The sequence below is a fragment of the Stegostoma tigrinum genome, chromosome 1, assembly GCF_030684315.1.
Source record: "Stegostoma tigrinum isolate sSteTig4 chromosome 1, sSteTig4.hap1, whole genome shotgun sequence".
Lineage (NCBI taxonomy): Eukaryota > Metazoa > Chordata > Chondrichthyes > Orectolobiformes > Stegostomatidae > Stegostoma > Stegostoma tigrinum.
This window is the reverse complement of record NC_081354.1, coordinates 99,324,053-99,349,138: the sequence shown is the minus strand read 5'-3', so window position 1 is coordinate 99,349,138 and position 25,086 is coordinate 99,324,053. Positions and strand designations below refer to the sequence as shown.

The 25,086-nt window shown below is 40.8% G+C and overlaps 1 protein-coding gene across 12 annotated transcripts in view; it reads left to right on the top strand.

Annotated features, from left to right (window-relative positions):
- Positions 1-25,086, top strand: part of rbm47 (RNA binding motif protein 47) — a 221,212-nt gene that overhangs the window by 168,980 nt on the left and 27,146 nt on the right. For 3 of the 12 annotated variants that reach the window (XM_059647309.1, XM_059647304.1, XM_048532557.2), the window contains exon 1: positions 7,416-7,535. The exons of the other annotated variants lie outside the window; for them this stretch is intronic. The gene's annotated coding sequence lies outside the window, so the exon portion shown is untranslated. Of the gene's footprint in view, positions 1-7,415; positions 7,536-25,086 lie in introns of those variants that run through there. 12 annotated transcript variants of the gene reach the window in all.

Here is a 25,086-nt window from a genome sequence, read left to right as displayed (position 1 = left end):
AGTTATATGTGAGTCACCTATTCTTCCCAAGCCAGTGTCATAGTGACTGTACCCCTTTATCTGCTATGTCACAGGGTCATTCCAGGATGCAGTAAATGAAGGCAGTAGCTTGGGTGCAGCTTCTGTTCAGTATTGCTCTAATAACTCTCCTCTCCAGGAGAAATACTCATATCCCCTTCACCATGGACCATGTGAAGGAGAACAAGAAAACAATCATCTTTTGCTGGTAATGCAGCCTTTTTCAGATTGTAATGAAAGCCACATTTTGCAGGCTTTCAGCTTGCTACTATGTGGTTCCACTCTCTGGAGTGTTTTGGAAGGGCACCGTAATATATTTATGACAGTGTCTCCAAATTTGTAATGATGCATTGAGGACTGCATAATGTTGCTATTCAGAGTGACTTTATTTCCAGCACTTGGGTAGAGAGAAGTGAAGGAAGAGGAAGAAGAGCAGGATCAAAATTTATCAGCAGTACCATAGCTGTCAAAGCTTTCAGTGAAAAACTGATATAAAAGCATCTTATTCAAATAATTTCTCCTATTGCCAATAGATTAGCTTTCTCACCGTCCTTGCAGCCACTGTCTTCCGAGCTACCATCTAAATGATTTCCTGAAGTCCACCCTCATAATTTTGAATAGCATTGCGTCCAAATCAAGAATTATATTTTATTTAAATGAATCGATTCATATTAGTACACAGTTAAATATGTAAGGTTCATCCTAGTGTAAACTATCAGTGATTGCCTTCTTGGCTGATATCCTAATGTTTCTACAAAGTGTGAATATGTTTCCACTGGGTACAAGTTAAGAGATGAGGAGTTGCTGATCTTCCTTTTGAGGACATGACAAAGTTGTTGCTGCTAATTTTCATTCCTTTCTTGAAAGAATGTTCTCCATGCTCCATATGAAGTCACCACAATCTGGAGTTAGGCCACTCCCCTTGTATACACTCATTAGCAGGCTGTCCAGTGCATTAATTATATTGGAAGGTAGATCTCATCTTTAGACTACCATTTTAAGACTACCACTTCAGTAATTCATACCTAGTTTAACTGCTGCCCATATACACACAGCTGGAAAACAGATAGTAATCTGTGATGCTGCCACAACTAAAACAGAAGCACTAATTCAGTACTCTGGACATGTAATTCATCATTTTGGTCTCTCCTTCTGCAAGCCTACTAAAAAATGTTAGCTGGTGAATTGGCACGTGTATTTCTGTCTTTCTGCCCTTACACATGTGTGCCCAGTGATGCACCATTTTAAGACCTCCCCATTTATTTTAATTTCAGTCAGGTTTACAATACCTACAAACTTTAAGAAGTAACAAATGGCCCTCTCATGTCCCATGCAAACAGTGAGCTGAATGACGTTCTTCTTTATAAGGATAAGAATACTACATCATGTGATGCTGGATGTCTGTTACATCTATTAAACCTTAGTACGGCTGCAGCAATTTTCTGCTGTGGATTTGTTCAGTTGTACAATAATTTATTAGCAACCCCATGTTGTATCTGACAGCTAACCAGCAGCAGTGGTTGATTACCTGTTTCCTACTCCGAGCACAGTTGTTCAAACCCCTTTCTCCAACTGTCCCAGCCCAGCAGCTTTAGCTCATTCAGAAAAGTGAAATTGTTGTGGCTGCTGGAAATACACAGCCAATCAGACCGCTTCCACACAGAGAAATAAAAGCAAGTTTCTGGCTGATATTCTGACTAAAGTTTTTAAGCCCCAAACTTGCTCAGTTGAAATTACTATAAATCTGGCTGGGACCCAGGTATAATGCCTGGTGGAGTCCAGTTTTGTGGAATGAGGTAAGAGATTCCACTTTACCAAGCAATTGGTGTAAGTGAGCAAGATGTCAACAAATCACTAGGTTTTCATGTCATGGCCATCTGTTGGAACCAAGAACGGAATTGACATGGGTTCACTAAGTGAACCTGTTTCTAAAACTGGAGAGATGGGGGACAGCTGGAGTTAGAGCTTGGATCCTAAAGATTAGAAGGTCAGAATTTTATTTTAAATTCTTGAGTTGACCTCATAGTACAGTGGGACCACTTTTGTGGTTGAGGGAGATGGGAAATGGTGACTTGTCCAAATATTCCATAGAAAAACAGATGTGTTACAAGCATGTTGTGATTTTTATATTACAATTTCTTGCTTGTTGCTTATTGTAAAAACAAACGCCACATGGTTATGTTGGAACCATATGTACAGCTGTACAATTATCCATAAATGTTTACAAATTTAAGAAAAGCTAATGTGTTTCCTGTAAAGGAATGAGATGTAGTTCTGAAAGTCCTGCTCCCAGTGATAGGAGATTATTCATTTCTGTGGATTAGTTTTCACATGAAGCTAATCATTAGGAAAGAGAAGCAAAAAAGGGGATAAGTTAAGGTGCTTAAAATTGATAATTTCATCGCCTTTCAAAAAGATCCTTAGAAGTGAATCACAAACCAGTCCATCACAAAAACAAACCTTCCTTCCAATGACTCTGTCCACACTTCCTGTTGCCTCGGGAAAGCAACTAACATAATCAAAGACCCCTCCCACCCCGATTATAAGCTCTTCCATTGGGCAGAAGATACAAAGGTTTGAAAACACGGGCCAATAGATTTAAGAACACCTTCCCCACTGTTATCAGACTTATGAGTGGATCTCATATATTAGAGTTGATCTTTCTCTGCACATTTTCTGCTATAACACGATATTCTGCAGTCCGTTCTAGTACGCTGATGTACTTATGTGAGGTATGATTTGTCTGGTTGGCATGCAAAACAATACATTTTACTGTATCTCAGTACACATGATAATAATAAACCAAATGAAACTTACGAGCATGCAACTACAGCAGACAATTAACGCAAATGCAATGTTGACCATTATTGTAAAAGGGATGGATTATAAAGATGGGAAGTCTTGCCACAAGTAACTATGGAGGACGTTGAGACCACACCTAGAGTACTCTGTGCAGCTTTGGTCACCTTACTTAAGGAAAGACCGACCTGCACTTGCAGTTCAGAAAAATTCACTGGACTGATTCGTGGGTTAAAGATTTTGTCTTCTGAAAAAATGTTGGGCAGCTTCAGCCACAGTCACTGGAGTTTAAAAGAATAACGGGTTATCTTTATTGAGATGTATTCTGAGAATTTGAAAGAGTAAGCGCTGATGTTTCCCCTCATTGGGGAGTGCAGAACTAAGGGACATAGTTTCAAAGCATTTTTAGAGGTAGGAGAGGTATTTAAGAGATGCAGAGGAATCTCTTCCCTCAGTCACTGATGTTTCGAATTCTCTGGCTAGTCATTATTTTGTATTATGATCATATGTAGGATACTAATAATACTTATGTGTTTTTAATGATGTTGTTTGATGGCCAGGGCACTAGAATAACCGCATCACACTTCTTTTGAATGGTTGAATTGTTGAGAAAGAAAATGGGGCATCGGTTTAACATCTCATCCTAAAGACTTAGTGCTGCATTGAAATGTTGTCCTAGATTATAAACTGAAATCCTGGAATGGAATTGAAGTCGTGACCTTCTGATTCAGCAGTGAGGTTACAACCCCTGAGTCAAGGCTAACTTTTGTATCCCTTGAGTGTGACTTGATTTACAAAAGGTACTAAATATTGAAATAATGTTGAAAACTGAAAAGTGAACCTGATTACATTGAAACAAAGAAAGAAACAACTGAGAGAGTACTCCCTCACTCCTCCCCCCAAATTTGAGAACTATTGCTTCAACAAATCTGATCTTCAGGGCCACGAGAAATTAGCTCACAAGGACAAATAGCCAGTACATACTAGGAATAATGAGTCCACTGACAGAACTTCATTTTCCTCAAGAATTACATCTTAGTGATCCACTGACCAAAGAAATAATTTTGTTCACTATTTGTAGCTCCCTTGCTCTTGGTGTTGAATGGAGTGGCTCCATTAGCACTAGTGTATTGAGAGTCTTGTCAGAGCTTTACAGAGCCAAGCTCCATGCTAGCAGTGGAGGGAGAAGGAAGTTGGGCATAAAATTGATACAATGACGGTGGCACCTTGCCTCTCTCACACCCACTACTGGGGCTTTACCTACAGGGATATAGGTAATTGGCATCCAACATAATGTCTCACCTAATCTTGTCTCATAATTAGATTAGACCAGTGTATTTTTGTATACAGCAGGTTCATTACACATCCTATTGTAAAACAAAACTATAGCCTAAGGGCTGGAAAATGGGATTAGAATAGTTAGATAACAAAGTATGAAGCTGGATGAACACAGCAGGCCAAGCAGCATCTCATGAGCACAAAAGCTGACATTTCAGGCCTAGACCCTTCATCAGAGGGGGATGGGGAGAGGGAACTGAAATAAATAGGGAGAGAGGGGGAGGCGGACCGAAGACAGATAGAGAAGAAGATAGGTGGAGAGGAGAGTATAGGTGGGGAGGGGATAGGTCAGTCAAGGGAGGACGGACAGGTCAAGGAGGTGGGATGAGGTTGGTAGGTGGGAAATGGAGGTGCGACTTGAGGTGAGGAGGGGATAGGTGAGAGGAGGAACAGGTTAGGGAGGCAGGGACCAGCTGGGCTGGTTTTGTGATGCAGGGTCCCCAGAACGTCATCTGGGTCTCTGGATTATCAGTCCAGCAATAATACCACTAGACTATTGCACCCCCCCAATATGCCTGCAATGAAGGCAAAAATAAGAAAGTCTTGATGTACCTGTACACGCATTGGTGAGAAAGCGCTTAAAATGCTGCATGCAGTTTTTGTTCTTATTTAAGGAGGGATATATTTACGTTGGATACAGCTCAGGGGAATTCACTGGGCTGAGTCCTAGGATGAAAGTATTATCTGAAGAAAATTTAGTTGAACAGGTTTAGGCCTGGTCTTAGGAAGGCTTACAGGACCCGAAATGCTAACTCTGAGTTCTGTGCACAGCTGCTGCCAGACCCTGCTGAGCTTTTCCAGCAATTTCTGTTTTTGTTAGGGTTGTACTTATTGAAGGAGAATGAAAGGTGACACTATTGAAACATGTAAAGATTCTCAGGGTTTAACAAGGTAGATTGTGAGACAATGTTTGTACTTGTGAGGAAATCTAGAATTAGGGTGCATGGTTTCAGAATAAAGGTGTTGTAAGGGTTGTCCATCTTTGGTGTTTCTCTTTTGGCTTTGTTTCAAAGGGAATGAAGTATGAAAGTTGGGAGCTTTTGCTGAAACTATATATAAGACACTAGTCAGACTACAGCAGGAATACTGTGAACCTTGTGAATACTTTCAATCCGTTATCTAAGCAAAGACATGCTGGTGTTGGAGCAGTACAGAGGAGATAGTCCTGAACTGTTTTATGAGGAAAGGTTTAGGCCTGTACTCATTGAAGAATGAGGGGACCTTATTGAAACATACAAGATTCTTAGGTGTTGAAATGTTGGGAGAGTTTAAGACTAGAAACATAATGTCAGAATAAGCAGTCACACATTTAAGACAGATGAGGAGGAATTCTTTCCTTTAGATGATTCTTTGGAATTCTTTACCACAGATAGCTGTCAAAGCTGTGTTATATAATATATTCAATGCTGAAATCGACAAACTTTTAACCACTTGAGGCAACCAAGGGTTGGTGGAATAGGTAGGAAAGTGGAGTTGAGATGTATGAGATTGAGGGCCAAAGGGCCTGTACTGTGCTGTAATGTTCTATGTTCTATTCAGAAGGTGGATAGAAGCAGCTTAGTTGAAGAGTCAAAATAAAGGGGGCACACTTTGAAGTCAGAAGGTTTTGAAGGGAAAAAATGTTTTCACCCAGAGTGTAATGGGGTTCTGGAATCCACTGACTGGGAGGATACTTGAGGTGGTAACCTCACAGCCTTTTCAAAATACTTAGATGAATGCTTGATTAGTCTTTACATTCGAGGATATGGGCCAAGTGTGGGAAAGTAGGGCAAGAGTAGAACTAGCTATTTTCTCACAGTATGCAGTTGGCGGGCTGAAGGACTTCTGTAATGTGATTCTATCAGGTCAGTGATGATCTCATCGAATGACAGAGCAGACTCGATGGACTGATTTACCTGCTTCAGTTCCTATGTCTCTTATGTTGTCGTGGCTGGCTCATTAAATATATTCAAGATTTTTAACCTACAAGGAAGATGCAATGGAGGACAGGAGGAACAAGCACAATCAGATCAACCATTAATGGGACTGTCAGAGCAGATGAGAGGGCAAGTGGCCATCTCCTCCTCCCATACTTTATGTTCGTATATTCTAATGTATTTGTTTCAAATTAAATTGAGCGAAATCTGAGTGCTGCACCATAATTAATTTCTATTTCTTAAAACGTGCAACGTTGAAAATCTCACACACCAGGTTATAGCTCAACAGGTTTATTTGAAAACACAAGCTTTCGGAGCTCTGCTCCTTCCTCAGGTGCAGTGTGGAAGAGGAGGTACACCGACACAGAATTTATAAGCATAATGCGCAGAGACCTCACTCAAAGTGGATTAAGTAACAACCTGGTTTAGATGCACCATTTTTGATTTAAGCAAGTATAGTTTTCTAGGTTACTTGTTTTTGTTTTGGCAGGCGATGGAATTACAGGAGCATTGTGACTTGTGTCCCAAACAAAATATGTTGTTATATCTTAGGCCTGCTTCAACTCTTAGCTGCCTAAAAAGGTGTGCTGTTTGCTTTGCCCAAGTGTTCCCACATACCGTTTTACTATCACTATGTACAGACTGTGTGTTTTTAACAACATGAATCATTCTTTTGCCATCCCTACCCACTATTGAATTCAGTTTATAAATGAGAACAGTTCGTTTTTAACTAATTCTTATTAGTGAAACTACATAACACACAGATAAGCTCATTGATTTACTACAAGAATGTTTCATTGTAGCATTTTAATTTATCAAGTTGAAGCTACACAGGACTTGTGCTCAGTTCCCCAACTGAATACACTGGCATAAAATGAAGGTAGGAAAGAACATTGTAATGAATGTGGAATGTAAGCAAAAAGTGGTTAAAGAATCATAATTTTTTTGATATAAAAAATTTCCTTGTTGGATTCTTTCCAATGTATGTTTGCACTGTGTATAAGGGTGAGGCTATTTACATACGAATAATTTCCTCCCCCGGTTGATGCCTTCACAAAACTGTTTTTTTTAAAAAATGCTACCATTGCGAAAGTGTTGAATCTTCATTCCCCTTTTCTCATTTCTCAAGGGTTTGACTTGATGTTTCTGAAGTCCATTAGTTACACACTTGGGTTACTATCAGTTTCAAACTGATTATCTATTTACAGCAACAGGTAGTTTAAAGTCAACCCCACCCACCAACTTTTTTTTTCAATGGCCCTCAGCAAATGACTTCACAGGAATTTAAACCACTGGGGATTATTGACCAATGAAGAGACATAACTACAGTATATCAGAGTTGCACAATCCACATGATCTGGAGGAAAGGTTGCTGTTTGGCCAAGACATCAGTGCTAACCCCACTTGTCAAAACCTAGGCTTTCTCTTTGCAACAGTAGAATATAACATTATAAGATAAATCAGGTAGGAGGTCATGGTGTTGTTTCTTATAGTAAGCATTTGTTTTCAATGCCATTTTTTGTTCTGAGGATAATGGTAAATGAACTAATTTATTTTCTGCGAAAAACCTTCTCCTTAACTTTTTATGTCAATATAAGTTTTTAAGTGGGTTTTATCTGTCAGCGATGAAAATAGCTGGAGAGCTTGCTCTCCGATTTGTTGTTTGTTCAGTTTGTTGCAGTTAAGAATTCGCAATAAGTTTTTTTTAAAAGAGGCTGCTTTCATAATATAAATATGGCAGATTAATGGGTGAAGTTAGTTTGATATGTTGCTTCAGGATAAATAGCAGGTGATAATGAAGATACAGGTTTATGGATATGCATGTATTGGATAAACAAGGTTTATAATCTGGTACTATACCATAGTTTTTTTTGAGTTCAGTTCAATGTTAAATAAGTAGAGGCCTAACTGCTAAATCAGTACAGTTTTTGATGCAATTTTATGTAATGATGATTTTATCATGTTTTCAAATCTGAACTTAAGAGCATGCAGTCTTACAGCTAAGTAAACTTATCCAAGTTGTGTTTATTGTGTATGCTATACTTTTTTCTCTGTTTTTATAATATTCTTGATTAATATCATCTAGAATCATTAGGTATCTTTCAATCAATGTCCATTTTTCAATGTAACTGCAAAGTAAACTTAATTCTTGATGCAAACCTATGAACTATTGCTGCTTTTTTATTAGAATGAGCAGATGAATAAAACTTAAGGGTTAATATTTGCTTCTAAAATCGGATCCTTAATACCATTCTGTTCATTTTTTTTTCTTTAAATTATTAACTCAACTAAGACGTCAAAGTGCAGTTCTACCCAGCAGTAAACCGATTGACTAATTTCTCATCTGCTTCAGAATTTCCAAAAGGCCAGGCCTGTTCCAAAGATCAGGGATCAAGTCCAAAGTGTTTCATCATACAGTTTTATTATGCAGATAGAACAATTTTCAGATATGACATTGGTGTGATTTTCTTCAGACTGGCAAATTCAAGCAGTAGAAAGCTGTGATTAGTGCAAGTCAGATGGTGGTACTGCTAGTTAATCAGTAACTTGATGTTGCTTCAGGTTTCCTTGGTGCAAAGTACTCTGCAGAGTGAGGTCAACTGTCAATCGAAAAGAGTTACCAGTGTTTGTAGGTGTGTGACACCTAACTAAAAAGCTTAATAATTCATTAACGTTGTCAAAATATAATTATAAATTTATCACACAAACTTCAAAAATTGCTCATAGGATGCAAAAATAACTTACTCTTATGGGAAAATGTAGTCCCTGCTAGGTTTTTGGTTAGTAATGTTTGAAGATCTCAAAAGGAAAACAGATTTTGCTCATGTCTGGAAAACAGAACAACACAGCGCAGAACAGGCCCTTCGACCCTTGATGTTGCGCCGACCTGTGAACTAATCTAAGCCCCTCCCCCTACACTATCCCAACATAATCCATATGCTTATCCAAGGACTGTTTAAATGCTCCTAATGTGGCTGAGTTAACAACATTGGCAGGCAGGGCGTTCCACGCTCTTACCACTCTCTGAGTAAAGAACCTGCCTCTGACATCTGTCTGAAATCTATCACCCTTCAATTTGTAGCTATGCCCCCTTGTACAAGCTGAAGTCATTATCCTCGGAAAAAGACTCTCACTGCCCACCTTATCTAATCCTCTGATCATCTTTGAATGTCTCTATTAAATCCCCTCTCAGCCTCCTTCTCTCCAATGAGAAGAGACCCAAGTCCCTCAGCCTTTCTTCATAGGGCCTGCGCTCCAGACCAGGCAACATCCTGGTAAATCTCCTCTGCATCTTTTCCAATGCTTCCACATCCTTCCTGTAATGGGGTGACCAGAACTGCACACAATATTCCAAATGAGGCTGCACTAGCGTTTTGTTACAAAAACATGTAATTTGAAACTCTCTTTCATTGCTTAAAGAGAGAATATTTAATTTATTTTCTTAGCGATCATTGTGCTTCTACTTCTCCAACTTTTTGACTAACTTTCTAAATTATGTAGATAATGATAACTGAACATAGTGCAAGGAAGGAAGTGAAATAAAAACCAAAGATGTAATGTTTGGCTGCAGCCCGGTTAGAGATCATCATCCCTAATCCAAATGTACAGACGTGGTCCTTCACCTCCTTTAAATAGAATCTTAGAATCACAGGGTGCAGGAAGAGGCTATTTGACCCATTGTGATCATGTTGATTGTTTTTTGAATGAGCTGTTCAATTAGTCCCATACCATTGCTCCTTTCCTCATAGCCTGCATTTTGTATTTAACAAGTATTTATTCAATTTCATATGACAAGTTTCAAATGAATATACTTCCTCCACTCTTTTTATAGTATTGTAGTACATTCCAGATTATAACAATTTACTGTGTAAAAAGAATCTTCTTCTGGTTGCCCAAAGGTTCTTTTTCCAATTAAGTGTTTTCTTTTAATGGCTAACACTCCTGCCGGTGCAAACAGTTACTTTTCATCTGAGGTCTCATAACCTTTCCTAAATTTGAACACCTCTGCAGATTTTGTGTGTTCACAACCAGTTCCTGTAGTCTTGCGACAGAAGTGAACCCCTTCATCCACTGTACCAGTCTCCTCTGTACCCTTCCTGTAGCCTGAACATCTTCCTTAAGGTGTAGTTTCCAGAACTGGACAGGAATATATTATGAGAGTTATAAAATGTATATACAGGACCCACCTCCACGGTCCTTCAAGCATCTATCATTGGATCCCATGTTGACATCATAGATGACATCATGGGAGCAGATTTTCCTCTTTGAGGTGGGAATCAGGACTCTGGGAATTTCTTGCCCGTTGTATTCTCACCCCTCAGAATGGGGTTGCCATGTCCTGAAGCAAGTGGAAACAAGAATGGAAAAGGGTGAATGATGAGGTCACTACGCTAGTAGGCCAGCTTTATTTATGGGACATTGGTCCACCTCTGGAGATGTTTTTGAGATCCCTTATGCATCCCTCAAAACACAACCTGCCACCTCTCACTCAACATGATTTCCCCATCTAGTGCCCCCATTTCCTCTCCTTATGACTACCTCATAGTCATAAAGTAGTCTTATGACTACCTTGTCTTCATGCATCTGCATATATTCCTTGCCTCCATTTTGCCTCCATGTCTTGCCTATACCACTGATTATGCTTTCTACATCCAACTGTGCTCCTCTCACCCCTTCATGTAGTGCCTCTCCCAAGTCCTCTGACCCAGAACCCATTACTCTCACCATTCTTCAGCCACACAATAACATTCTGACACATCTTTGAGATGCTCATTAAATTGTCAAGATAAACACTAACTCAAAAACTACTTTTAAAAAAAACCCTCTTAACAGTTGTAAAACAGTCAAGATAAATAAACTCATGAAGTCTTCCTGACTGTTGTGTGAGCAACCCCTGCTGAGCTGAATGCATGGTCTTGATTTGATACTTGGCAGGTTTGAATGCAGGTCAGGGATCGTGTAAAGCCCAATGTGACTGAGTGAGTGGACTGCGACTGGCTGGCAGTCCCAAATTCTTCTGAAGGGTCCTGACCCAAAATGTCAACTTCCCTGCTCCTCTGATGCTGCTGCCTGGCCTGCTATGTTCCTTCAGCTCCACACTGTTATCTCTGACTCCAGCATCAGCAATTCTTACTATCTCTCAGCTCAAAAAGTGCCAAGTTCACCATGTCTGCTGACCCTTCCAGCTCTGCCTTTCTGCCGTTTACTGCCTCTGCATTATCTGCCTGCTTGTCATGCAACGTACTCAGGGTGAATGGAAGTTCCATCTGTTAATTGTTGGGAAAATTGAAGCCTTTGCATCGATCTTTTGGCTGTTGTCACTGATTCCAAAACATTCCCTAGTTGCTCAGTTAGACTGAACCAGACTGCTCATAATGTTTGGCTGCCTATTTAACCCTGAACTGGGCTTCAGACCATATGTCCCCTCTTCAAGAAGACCCATCTGTATGATATTGATTATCTTCACCTCTGCATCAGCCTGTCTGCTGCTGAAACACATAGCCATGCCTTTTTGAATTCCTAGGTTTCAGTATTCCAATGTTATCCAGTCTGACTTCCCATTCTTCAGCCTCCACCAATGTGAATGTGTTAAAAACATTGCTGACCATATCCAATAGTGCTGTAAGCCCTTCTTGTCCATCATGTCTGTGCCTGCTTACCTGTGTTTTTTCCACCAATAAGAATTATTCCTGTGATCAAATCCTTTCATTGTGCACTGACAACAACTTCTCAATGTCAGCAAAACAAAAGGACTGATCGTTTCCTTCAGAAAGAAAGGAGGAGAACATGCCTCCATGTACATGGATGGAGTGGAGGTTGAGAGGGTTGAGAGCGCCAAGTTCCTCGGAGTTTTGATAACTGACAGCCTGTCCTGGACTTCCCATATTGATGCAACAGGCAGGAAGGCACAACAGCACCTCCTGCTCCAGAGGCAGCTCAGGAAATTTGGCACGTCCATAAGGTCCCTCACCAAGTTAGACAGAAACCATACTATCCGGGTGCATGACGGCCCAGTACAGCAACTGCTCTGCCCAGGACCATAAGGAACTGCAGAAGGTTGTGTGCACAGCCCAGACCATCACGGAAGCCAACCTGCCATCCATGGATGGAGAGCAAGAACTGTAGATGCTGGAGTCGGAGCCATAGTGTGGAGCTGGAGGAACACAGCAGGTCAGGCAGCATCAGAGGAGCAGGAAGGACAATATTTCATTTCAGGACCCTTCATCAGAACTGGGAAGGGGAATGGCGCTGGGATATAAATGGAGGGAGGAGGGTTGGGGCTGGGGGAAGGTAGGCAGGGTGGTGGTAGGGTGTAGTAGGAATTGGCCAGTGGAAAGGGTGGGGTGGATAGGTGGGGAGGAAGATGGACATGTAGCATTGGATCAAGGGGGTGGGGATGAGAGGGAGTTTGGATGTAGGATGAGGCCAGGAATGGGAAGATTTTAAAACTGGTGAATTCTGTGTTCAGGCCATCGGGCTGTAGGCTCCCGAGGCAGAATATGAGGTGTTCCTCTTCCAGTTTGTGTGTGGTGTCATTGTGACACTGGAGGAGGCCCAGGATGCAATTGTTACCAAGGGAGTGGTGAGTTGAATGAGGGTGAGTTAAAATGGTTAGCGACTGGAAAGTGTTCTTGATTATTGCATACAGAATGCATATTCATAGACTCCGTTTACATGGCTCCCTGCTGCAGAAAGGTGGGCAACATCATCAAAGACTCCTCCCACCCGGTAACGCTCTACTGCACTACTTCTGTCAGGCAGAAGATACAGAAGCTTGAACACATGCACTAAAATGTTCAAGAACAGCTTGTCCCCTGCTGTGATTAGACTGCTGAATGGACCTCTCTAACAAGATCAGCATTATTTGAAGTTAATGTTGATTTTTGCTTTTGTGCACCTCCTGTGCAGCTGTAACCTCCTATGCCTCACTCTCTGTCTAAGCACCCCTAAGGTCTGTATGTCCTTGTTCATTATGATCTGCCTGTGTTGCTCACAAACGAAGCTTTTCACTGTAGTTGGGTACACATGACTACAATAAATCAAATCAAATCTTACCCTTCTACATCTTCTTAACATCCTCCAGGGATACCACAAGCACTTTACATTCCTCAAAAACTGGTTCCTTACGTGTCCTCCACCCTGTCACCTCCCCACCAGTGGCTGCTGGACATTCAGCTAATTAGGACTGAATACTTCCTTTCATCATTATCTAATTCTCTAATACACCTCCTAAAATCCATCCCTTTTTCACATGGTTTAACCGTCTTTTCCAGTCACTCCTCCTTTTGACTCTGTCACTTTTTGTCCAATTATATTTCTGAGAAGAACCTTTCCTATATTAAATACATTAAACTCCAACTGATGTTAAATTTACCTTTAGCACAGACTGCACTGTACTTTATGCACATGCAACATGTATACTTTAACATTTGTATAGTAATTGACAAAAGGAGCAAAAAATGTGATTTAAGTTAAAGCTTCTACGTGGAATGAGCAGTTTGGATCGGGGATGAGGGTATGGTGGAGGCTTTCAACAGAGAGTTAGTTTGCTCTTTTTCAAATACCAATGTGCAGGGTTACAAGGAGATAGTCGGATGTTCATTTGTGTAACCAGCACAGGTACAGTGGACTGAGAGGCTAGCTGCGCTTTTTAACTTGGTTATATTGCTGTTGTGTGACAGAGTCATGAGTACAGTACTTTTTTTTTGAACAGGCAGGTATGACCTACTGTGGAAAGTGATTTTGACTGTCATGTTGGCCTTTTTGAAACTGTGATGGAATTGCACCATTGCATTTTCATTATTTTTCACTTTTAACAATATCACAATGCCCTGTTTCACATTGCATACAGTATAGTTTGTAATGCACTGTATGCCAATGTGCAAAGCCTTTAATCTCACTGCCCATAATCCAGAGACAGCTGCAGTTTTACAGTTATATCAAATTACTGTTTTGTTGTAATTTTAAATTATTGCCAAATTTATTGATATTGAGATATTTAACTTTCTCTCTGAAAGGCGCAAACACACTTTTTTGCACCACTGAGCAAAGAGGTTGTAGCAAGAGTCCATCAGATCTCATTGTTATCTTTTTCTCATCAACCTGTTCGAAGATAGTCATTGAGTCAAGAGTAATACTGCATGGAAACAGCCCCTTCGGCCCAAACTCCACGCTGACCATGGTGCCCACACAGCTAGTTCCAATAGCCTGCATTTAGTCTGTATCCCTCAACACTTCCCATCCATGTACCTATCCAAATGTTGTTATTGTACCTTCCTCAACTGCTTTCTCTGGCAGCCCATTCGATGTGCGCATCACTCTCTGTGTGATGGTCCTTTTTTAAAAATTTTTCCCCTCTGACCTTAAACCTTTGCCCTCTAGTTTTCAATTTCCCTCCCTGGGGGAAAATCTCTGTATGCATTCATCCTCTCTATACCCATCTTGATTTTATATACCTCAATAAGGTCACCCCTCGTTCTCCTATATTCCAAGGAATGAAGTCCTATCCTGGCCAACTCGGGCCTACTAGTCTGGGCAACATCCCGTAAAGCTGCTTTGCACACTTTCTAGTTTAACTATGTCTTTCTTATAACAAACAAAAACTATACACAATACTTCAAGTGCAGACTCACCAACAACTTGTACAACTGTAACAGAACATCTCAACTCCTATACTCAGTGCCTCAACCAATGAAGGCCAGCATGGTAAATGCCTTCTTCACCACCCTGTCCACCTGTGACACCACTTTCAGTGATCTAAGTACTTGTACTCCTAAGCCCCACTGTCTCACAACACTGCTCCGGACTTTACCATTTACTGTATAATTCCTACCTTGGTTTGACTTTCCAAAGTGCAACACCTCAGTTATCTGTATTGAAATGCATTTGCCAATCCTCAGCCCATTTTCCCCATCTGATCAAGATCCCTCTGTTATTTTTGATAACCTCCTTCACTATCAACGATAACTCCTAATTTTGTATCATCTGCACCCTTACTAAATCATGCCTTGTACAGATCTTTTATGTAAATAACAAATAATAAAGGTTCCAGCACTGTCCCCTGTGACACACTACTAGTCACAAGGCCTCCAGTCCGAGAAACAACTTTCAACCGTCACCCTCTGTTCCTACCATCGAGACAGCCAATTGGATTCAAAACTAGCTTTCCCAGGATCCCATGTGACCTAACTTTCATGACTAGCCTGCCATACGGCACCTTGTCAAAGGCCTTGCTAAAGTCCATATAGAAAATACCCACTGCCCTACCTCATCAGTTCTCTTGGTTTCTGAAGAAGGGTCTCGCCCAAAATGTCAGCCTTCCTGCTCCTCTGCTGCTTGGCCTGCTGTGTTGCTCCAGCTCTACACCTTGTTGTCTCATCCTCTTGGTTACCTCTTTGAAAAAATTCTAGAAGATTTGTCAGACTTCCTGCACACAAATCCAAGCTGACTATCCCTAATCAGACCTTGACTATACAAATGTTAGTCACTCCTGTCCCTCGATTATTCTTTCCAATAACTTGTCTACCACTGATGTCAGGTTCCCTGGCTTGCCTTTGCTACCTTTCTTACACAATGGAACAACATTAGCCACCTTCTGGAACTTCACCAGAGGTTAAAGGTGAAGCAAGAATGTCTGCAATTTCTTCCCTAGCCTGCCATAATGACCGAAGATGGACTTGATCAGGCCCAGGGGTTTATCCACCTTAATGCACTTTAAGGTTACACACTCCTCTCTGGTTAATGTACATGCGATCCAAAACATCCCCACTTGTTTCCCTTTTCTCCTTTACCATCCATGATTCCCTCCTCAGTAAACACAGAGGAGAAATATTCATTAAAAATCTCCCCATCTCTTGTGTCTCCACACATAGATGGCCTTGTTGATCTTTTAAGGGGACCTATTATCTCCCTGGCAACCCTCTACTCTTAATATAACTATATAAAATCTTTTTGAGATTATCTTTAAGCTTATCTGCCAGATCAATCTCATACCCTCTTTTTACTGTACTGATTTCCCTTTTGAGTAGGCTCTACGCTTTTTATAGTCATCTAGGGATTGAGCCTGATAGGTTAAACCCAATGTCTGCCTTCTCCTTTTCCTGACCAAAGCCTCAATATCTGTCACCAGCTAGGGATCCCTAAACCTGCCAGCTTTTCCCTTCCCCTAATGGGGACATAGTGTCCCTAGACTCTTGGTATCACACTTTTAAAAACCTCCCGTTTGCCAGTTGTTTCTTTTCCTTCAAACAAACTCATCCAGTTGACTGCTGCTAGATCCTGCCTAATGGCCCCACAATTGGCCCTGCTCCTGTTCAGGACCTTAACCTGTGGGCCTGACCTATCTTTTGCCATAACTATGTTAAAACTAAGAGTTATGGTCGCTGGATCAAAAGTGCTCTCCTATTGACATTTCAGTCACTTGCCCAACATTCCTCAAGAAGGGTCTAGGCCCGAAACGTCAGCTTTCCTGCTCCTATGATGCTGCTTGGCCTGCTGTGTTCATCCAGCTCTACGCCTTGTTATCTCTATTTCCTAAGAAGAGGTCCAGTGTTGCACCCTCCCAAGTAGGGTCATCTACATATTGACTTAGAAAATTTTCTTGGACACATTTAACAAATTCCACCCGGTCTGGGTCTTTTACACTCTGGGTGGCCAAGTCAATACAGGGAGATTAAAATGTCCAACCGAAACTACAATATTATTCCTACAGGTATCTGCAATCTGTGTATACATCTGCTCCTCTAGTACCCTCTGGCTATTTGGGGGTTTATAATACAGTCCCAGAATATTCCCTCTATGCAGTGTTGTTATGTCCTGCTTGTCAAAAGGGCAATTCCCCCTCCTTGCTTACTTCCACTTCTGACACACCTGTAGCTTCTGTATCCTGGAACATTACATACCTCGAGAGCAGGGTGGGACTTGAACTCCAGCCTTCTGGCCTTTTTAAATCTTTCCTTTCTCACTTTTAGCCTATGCCATCTAGTTTTGAACTCCCCTACTGTGAGGAAAAGACTTTTTGCAATTCACCTTATCTGTGTCCCTTATGATTCTATAAACATATTCAATTGGCTATGTTGGGGCTTTCTTTGTAGTGGAGAAAAAATATGTACTAAGTCCCTCTGGCTCTTGTGGCATGGTTATATTGTCCCTACCTCTGAACCAGGAGGTCTCTGTTAAAGTCCCACCTAATCAAGAGTATGTAAGAGCATTTTCCTAATAGTTTGACAATATCTACTTGCTTCCTTTGGTCAAAGCCCTCTCTACAAACATTTAGAATAAAAACTCTTAATGCAAGTATTTGAGTATTCTAATGTTGCTAATGCAAGAATTTTGTAAAATGCAAGGATTTGTTCATGTTTTGTTCAATGTAGATCCTTAAATAGGTTTGTTTTCTGACTGATTTGTACCGTTACGAGACTAATTGTAGTACTTATTCTTTTATTACCACTGACAAATGCATATGAAGCATTGAGAATGGTTGATGTCTAATCCTTTGACAATCTTAAGCATAAGCTAGGAATTAAGTATATTTTTTGAGTTTACTAATGTAGCAAATAGTAGACCATCACCATCTCTGGCTTTTCAGTCAGAATGTGACATCTGCGTTTCCTGCAGCGCTGTGACATTAAAGAGACCTCAAGGTCATTGTAGAGATCGTGCACTGTACCTCATTTGAATATATAGTATATTTGATATTCATATGTGTCATGATCTTGAATCTTAATGCAAACATTATTTGAACTTTCCTCAAAATGATAAAAGTCTAGTCCAATGGCTAGAAAAGCAAGATCTCCTCATCATACAAGAAGTACTGAGATACAGCAGTTGCCCTTTGGGCACTTTTAAATGAGCACTGAATTCCTGCATGACCCATTTGCATTGCAAATATATTAACATAGGAGGAAAAAAGTTTTCTAATTTTGTGCTTTTATTCCCCTACTATCTTGAAGATATTGATTTTCTTGCTTGGGGCCTTGTGTATCTCAATTAGTCACAGATGAACCTTGACAAAAGTCAGGCAGCCTGATTCTCTCTCCGCCTGATATCAATGCACACCCATTTCCAGCATGCAGTTCTGTAGAGCAACGAACAGTGAGAACTGTAGTGGATTTTTCTAAACCAGGCACTGAACTGAACTGAAAACTGAAAGAACTGCGGATTCTATAAAGCATGAACAATGACAGAAGTTGCTGGAAAAGCTCAGCAGGTCTGGCAGCATTGGTGAAGAAAAGATCAGAGTTGACATTTCAGGTCAGTTCTGAGGAAGGGTCACTGGACCCGAAATGTTAACTTTGATCTTTTCTTCACAGATGCTGCTAGAGCTGCTGAGCTTTTCCAGCAACTTCTGTTTTTGTACCGAACTGAGCTGTATTTTTTTTAAGGAACAAAAACAAAGTTGCTGGAAAAGCTGAGCAGGTCTGGCAGCATGTGTGAAGGAGAAAAGAGTTAACGTTTCGGGTCCAGTGACCCTTCCTCAGAATGCATTTTTTTAAGAGCTGCACAACCTAGCACCAACTGATTTAACACAGATAAGAATCACACTTGGGTGTTTCTTATCTTAGTTACCGCTGTTATTCATTTGATAAACCTGATGAAATAACAAGGGCACTCATAAAACATAATAAATAATGCATAGCCCTTGAGGAATCCATACCACCAGATTCCTACCAGTATTTATCTTACAACAATGTTTCTTCTTGAGAGTAAGATGAGAATTAAGGGACACTACTTTAAAGTACTAGGTCTCCCATGTAAGGTGGAGAGTTATTTTCTCTCCAGTGGTCATTAGATAACGTAGTTCTCTTAACCAATGAGCATCAAAGGCTGCGATATTGAGTACTTTTAAGGATTGTGTTTGATGCTTGACTGACAAGGGAGACAAAGGGTGTTCAGGATAGATCTGATCTTATCAGGTGACCCAGCAGATTTGAAGGACTGAATGATCTACACCTGCTCTGTGTGTGTTTGCATATTATGTATTGAGCAAATGCAGAAATGTATAGAAATTGTGGAGAATATCCAAAATTGTGGCATGTTGTACTATACTTTAGATGGCAGCCACATTGGAAAAACAACTGTACGCTGGTCTCTGAAATCTTCACCAACTTTTGTACTCGTTTGACAGATTCAGGAAGCCTATGAGTAAAAGTCAGTTAGAGTTATACAGTATGGAAATAGACACTTTGGATCAACCTGTCCGCACAGACCACACATTCCCAATCTGACCTATTCCCGTTTGCCAGGATTTGTTCATGTTCCTCTAAACCCTTCCTGTTCATAAACTCATCCAAATTCCTTTTAAATACTGTAATTGCACTCACCTCCACCACTTTCTTTGGCAGCTCGTTCCATACACGTACCACCTTCTGCATGAAAAGTTACCCCTCAGATCCTTTTTTTAAAAATCTTTCCCTCTCACCCTAAATCTATGCCCTCTAGCTTTGGACTCTCTCGACCGTTGGAAAAACACCTTCGCTGTTCAACCTTTCCATGCTCCTCATGATATTACAAACCTCTGAGGTTACTCCAATCTCAGCCTAGAAAACTATGTTAATATTCTCCTGGGTTCATTTGCACAGTGAGCTTATGACTTCCCTACTTTTTGAAGAACTAAGTTATAGCTTTCTCGCAATGTTTTGTAATATTGCAGATTATTTTTGTGACCTTTTGATGTGCCATCTGCTTCAAAGTGTTAATGTGCATTGCTGGAATCTGTATGTTTCAATTATAGGAAGTAATCGGACTATTTTGATATCTGGCTGAATGATAATCCAAAATGAAGTCTGGCCTTTGTCCCCTGTCACCAAATGTAGCCTTCTATGTCCAAACCAGCATTGAATTTTCATGCATGCAGAACAGCGAGTAAGAAGGTTGCTAATGGGCCAGTGCTTTCGACAGTGCTTTACATGTCTCTGAATAATAGGCGCTCAGAACTCCTTAACTGGAGTTTTCGTTATACTTTTACTAATTTACCACGACTGTTACAACCAGGCTACCATACGTCTCCTGAGTGCCTACAGGATGGAGATATTTTAGTCCTTGAGGCTCATTAGAACCTGCACACAGGATAGAAGCCCCTTTTATGGGGCAGACCCAGATAAAGAAGGAGCTTTCTTTGTTTTGCTATGTTTGCCCATTGCCAGCTGTAGTGAAGTTTCCCACCCGAAACATTAAAGGATTTATCTCTTTCACACGCTGATCTGTTTTGGCCTTGTATTAGGTTAGTTCAGTTCATGAGATTACTTGTATGTCAACCACTCTTCCAAACAGCACACAGAGATGGTAGATAATAATAATTACTACTTGTCACTGAAAGATTGCAAGTAAGTGAATCTCATATCACTGTACAAAGAGTTCTAATTCAGCCTTTCTGAAATCACATCTGTGCTTGGCCAGCATTTATCTATGTTGATCCTCCTCCACAACCATTTCCTTTTACACATGCAAAGGAGAACCAATCAATAAGATGTAGTTTTAAATGGGTTGCACTTTTTAAAAATTGTATTAGGTCACTTCTATCCATCTTTGGAAGAACTTGAAAAAGGTTTTGTTGAGGTCACTGGAAGTGAGAACAGTGTTTTCATTGCAGCAGCGATTTTATTTTTTCCCTTGATAAGGTTGATTTAATTATAATGTGATAATGTTATTTCACCACATTGCGCAGCAAATAAAGAAAATTTGTACAGAAGTTGTTCACTTAATAAGCTCACATGCGTCTTCTTAAATTGCAGTAAAATTAAGATCTGAATATAACAGCTGTATCAAATAAAAATAGCAATAATATTTATTACATTTTCGAAATAAACTATTAGATACATGGAGTATCAACTCTCGTTTTGTTTTAACGTGATACTGACCTGTTTGCTCATCAAAAGGTGACCTTTGTAATAATGTTTAAGTTCCCAGGGTATGCATAAAACAGTGACACAGAATTTCCTGAGGGTTTGGACTGTTCTCCTGTTGTAACTTCAAATTGAGTTCAGTAGAATACCTGAGATACTGCAACCCTCCGCAACCACCACGAATTTCCAGCCAAACCCTCCATCAATGGGAAATGGGGACAATTTTGATGGAAATTCAGGACATATGTGGTTGATCAATTCTTAAATCAATTCCCTTGCAAAAGTTCAAGAATGACATTTGGTTAATGTGATAGTAACTTCCTATTGCTGGTTGATAGCCGCAGTCTGCTCACAGGTATTTTGGGATTTGTAGCACCTTTGTGATAGTTAACTATTAACCCGACCCTGCCACTTTCAGATCACTGTCAGGTGTAGTTGTATTAGTCAACCCGTTGAAACATATTGTGAGAGGGGCTGTTGTGGGAGGAGATTTGAATCCACCCAATAACAATATAAAAATGACACCAATAATCCATTATATTTTTCTCCTTTATTCACTCATGGGATGAGGGCGTCGCTGGCCAGGCAACATTTATTGCCCATCACTGATTGCCCAGAGGGCAGTCAAGAGTCAACCACATTGCTGTGGGTTTGGAGTCATGTGTAAGCCAGACCAGGTAAGGATGGCAGTTTCCTTCCCTAAGGGACATTAGTGAACCAGATGGGTTTTTCCCTGATGATTGACAATGGATTCACAGTCATCATGAGATTCTTAGTTCCTGATTTTTATTGGATTCAAATTCCACCATCTGCTGTGGCAGGATTTGACCTGGGTCCCCAGAACGTTATCTGGGTCTCTGGATTAACAGCCAGTGATAATACCACTAGGCCATTGCCTCCCCATTTATTTGGAGACCTTTCATAACTAAATAATAATATAGCTCATTACGTGACTGGTAGTAATAGGTATGACACTTCAAAACTCTACCTAAAACTGGAAGGCATGGAGGGTGACTCTTTGCGTATTGAATATTTAAGGTAAATAACTGATTACCAGCAGTGTACAGGATAATGGGAATGGAGCAAGTAAAAGGCATTGTGTTTGATCAGCTATGATAAATAGTGGGAGAAGCTTTCGACATGCTGAATAGTTATAATTCCTTAGTTTGAGGTCCTTCCCATTGCACAATGTCATATCAGCCACCTCATTTGACACTACTTTTAATAAAATAATACCAGAATATTTTCATGATTCTTTCACATGAGACAATGTTATGTTACTTGCAAAACTTGTAGAGGAAAATCAAAGTGCCTGAAATCCTTCATTTTTTAATAAATACTTTACCCGAGGGCATTAGTAAATTTTACTTGCGCGGTTGTATTATTAACCTATTACTGGAAGACTTCAGTTGTCATTATCATAATTTTCAAAACGTCTCTCCTGTAACAGAAAATCAATGGTGGTGCTCATTGAATTGAAGAACTCTACAGAATCTCCAACCATTCTGTTTCCAGATTCACTGAATTGATTTATTTTCTGATTTTCTCCCCTTGCCCCTAAAAGAACTCAATTAGTAATTATTGTTGCAGACACCAAACCCTTGTTAATTCACGAGTGTTTAATGAGCTACTTGGATAGATGGGATATTCTGAAGTTTTGTGTGTGCTGAAATCTTACAACAACAACATTTAACATGTCAAAGCATTCCAAAACATGTTTCAAAAGCAATATGAAGTATTATTTGACAGTCAAATACATAAGACTTTAAGGCCAGTGATCAAAAGCTTCATCAAAGGGGCAGCTTCTAAAGAGGTATGGGGTTGGAGAGGTTTAGGGATGAAATTTCTGAGCTTATTGCCTTGGCAGGATCACTAATGGTGGAACAATTAAAATTGGGAAAACTTGTAAAGGTCAGAATTAGAGAAGCACAGATGTTTTGCAGGACCCAATTCAAAATGATGGTAACAGTGCAGGAGCAGGACGTTTGGCCCATCATGTCTGTGTCTAATAAGTGATTTTTTAAAAAAATATTTTAAATTGTTTAACCAGGAGCAAATGCTGATCAGAGATTTTGAGTGATGAACCAGGCTTAGTGCAAGTTAAGGACAGGAAAAGCAGACTTTTTGATGACCTCAAATTTATGGAAAGTAGATGTGGGCAGACGACCACAAATGTGGTGGAACAACCAACATAGAAGCAACAAAGACCTCATCTGGTGACCTATAGGCAAATGACTACGCCGTGAACCATTTTGCACAAAAGCTAATAAAACTGTTCTTATCTCTAATTTTCACCATGAACTATTGTTTATGCAGAAAGTACACAGTGTTACTGCATACAGGACTCTGTATGAGAACACCCAGTTTTGCCTTTTGAGTTTCAGTCTGATGATAGGAGCTCTATATTAAGTATCATTGTACACAGGTACTGATCTTAAAAATTGAATACACGTATCACTGTTTATGAAGAGTTTAATTTGTACTTTTTAAGCTTGCGTTAATTTTTAGCCTGTTGATTTTTTGCTTAGCATATAGAAAGCATTAAAGCAAATGATTATAAAATGTGAGGCTGGATGAACACAGCAGGCCCAGCAGCATCTCAGGAGCACAAAAGCTGACGTTTCGGGCCTAGACCCTTCATCAGAGAGGGGGATGGGGTGAGGGTTCTGGAATAAATAGGGAGAGAGGGGGAGGTGGACCGAAGATGGAGAGAAAAGAAGATAGGTGGGGAGGAGAGTGTAGGTGGGGAGGTAGGGAGGGGATAGGTCAGTCCAGGGAAGACGGACAGGTCAAGGAGGTGGGATGAGGTTAGTAGGTAGGAGATGGAGGTGCGGCTTGGGGTGGGAGGAAGGGATGGGTGAGAGGAAGAACAGTTAGGGAGGCAGAGACTGGTTGGACTGGTTTTGGGATGCAGTGGGTGGAGGGGAAGAGCTGGGCTGGTTGTGTGGTGCAGTTGGGGGAGGGGACGAACTGGGCTGGTTTTGGGATGCGGTGGGGGAAGGGGAGATTTTGAAGCTGGTGAAGTCCACATTGATACCATTGGGCTGCAGGGTTCCCAAGCGGAATATGATTGCTGTTCCTGCAACCTTCGGGTGGCATCATTGTGGCAATGATGCCACCCGAAGGTTACAGGAACAGCAACTCATATTCCGCTTGGGAACCCTGCAGCCCAATGGTATCAATGTGGACTTCACCAGCTTCAAAATCTCCCCTTCCCCCACCGCATCCCAAAACCAGCCCAGTTCGTCCCCTCCCCCAACTGCACCACACAACCAGCCCAGCTCTTCCCCTCCACCCACTGCATCCCAAAACCAGTCCAACCAGTCTCTGCCTCCCTAACTGTTCTTCCTCTCACCCATCCCTTCCTGCCACCCCAAGCCGCACCTCCATCTCCTACCTACTAACCTCATCCCACCTCCTTGACCTGTCCGTCTTCCCTGGACTGACCTATCCCCTCCCTACCTCCCCACCTATACTCTCCTCCCCACCTATCTTCTTTTCTCTCCATCTTCGGTCCACCTCCCCCTCTCTCCCTATTTATTCCAGAACCCTCACCCCATCCCCCTCTCTGATGAAGGGTCTAGGCCCGAAACGTCAGCTTTTGTGCTCCTGAGATGCTGCTGGGCCTGCTGTGTTCATCCAGCCTCACATTTTATTATCTTGGATTCTCCAGCATCTGCAGTTCCCATTATCACTAAAGCAAATGATTAACTTTGATATCATAATATAACAACATTTAGTGTTCTGAGTTTCAAACTAGACTCCATGCTGTGAAAATGTTCAGTACTGCCTGTGCCTGCTTTGTGTTGTTGAAACATTACGGATTGTGTAGCTTTCAACTACAGGTGTAAGCAATTCATAAAGATAGACATGTTGAAAATGCCAATATAGTAAACTAAATAAAGGTAATATTGTATTGTGTACATGTAGAATTTGAAATGTTGACTTTGAGATTTGTTATGATTTAGTAGGGGATTGAAAATCAGCAAGTTGAAATCCTGAACAAAAACAGAAGGTGCTGAAAAAGCTAAGCAGGTCTGGCAGCATTTGTGAACAAAAATCAGAGTTGATGCTTTTGCTCCGGTCACCCTTCCTCAAAACTGATGGTAGCTAGGAAAATGTCAGTTTATATGCAGAAGATGGGGTAGGGAGAGGGTTCAAACAGGAGTAAA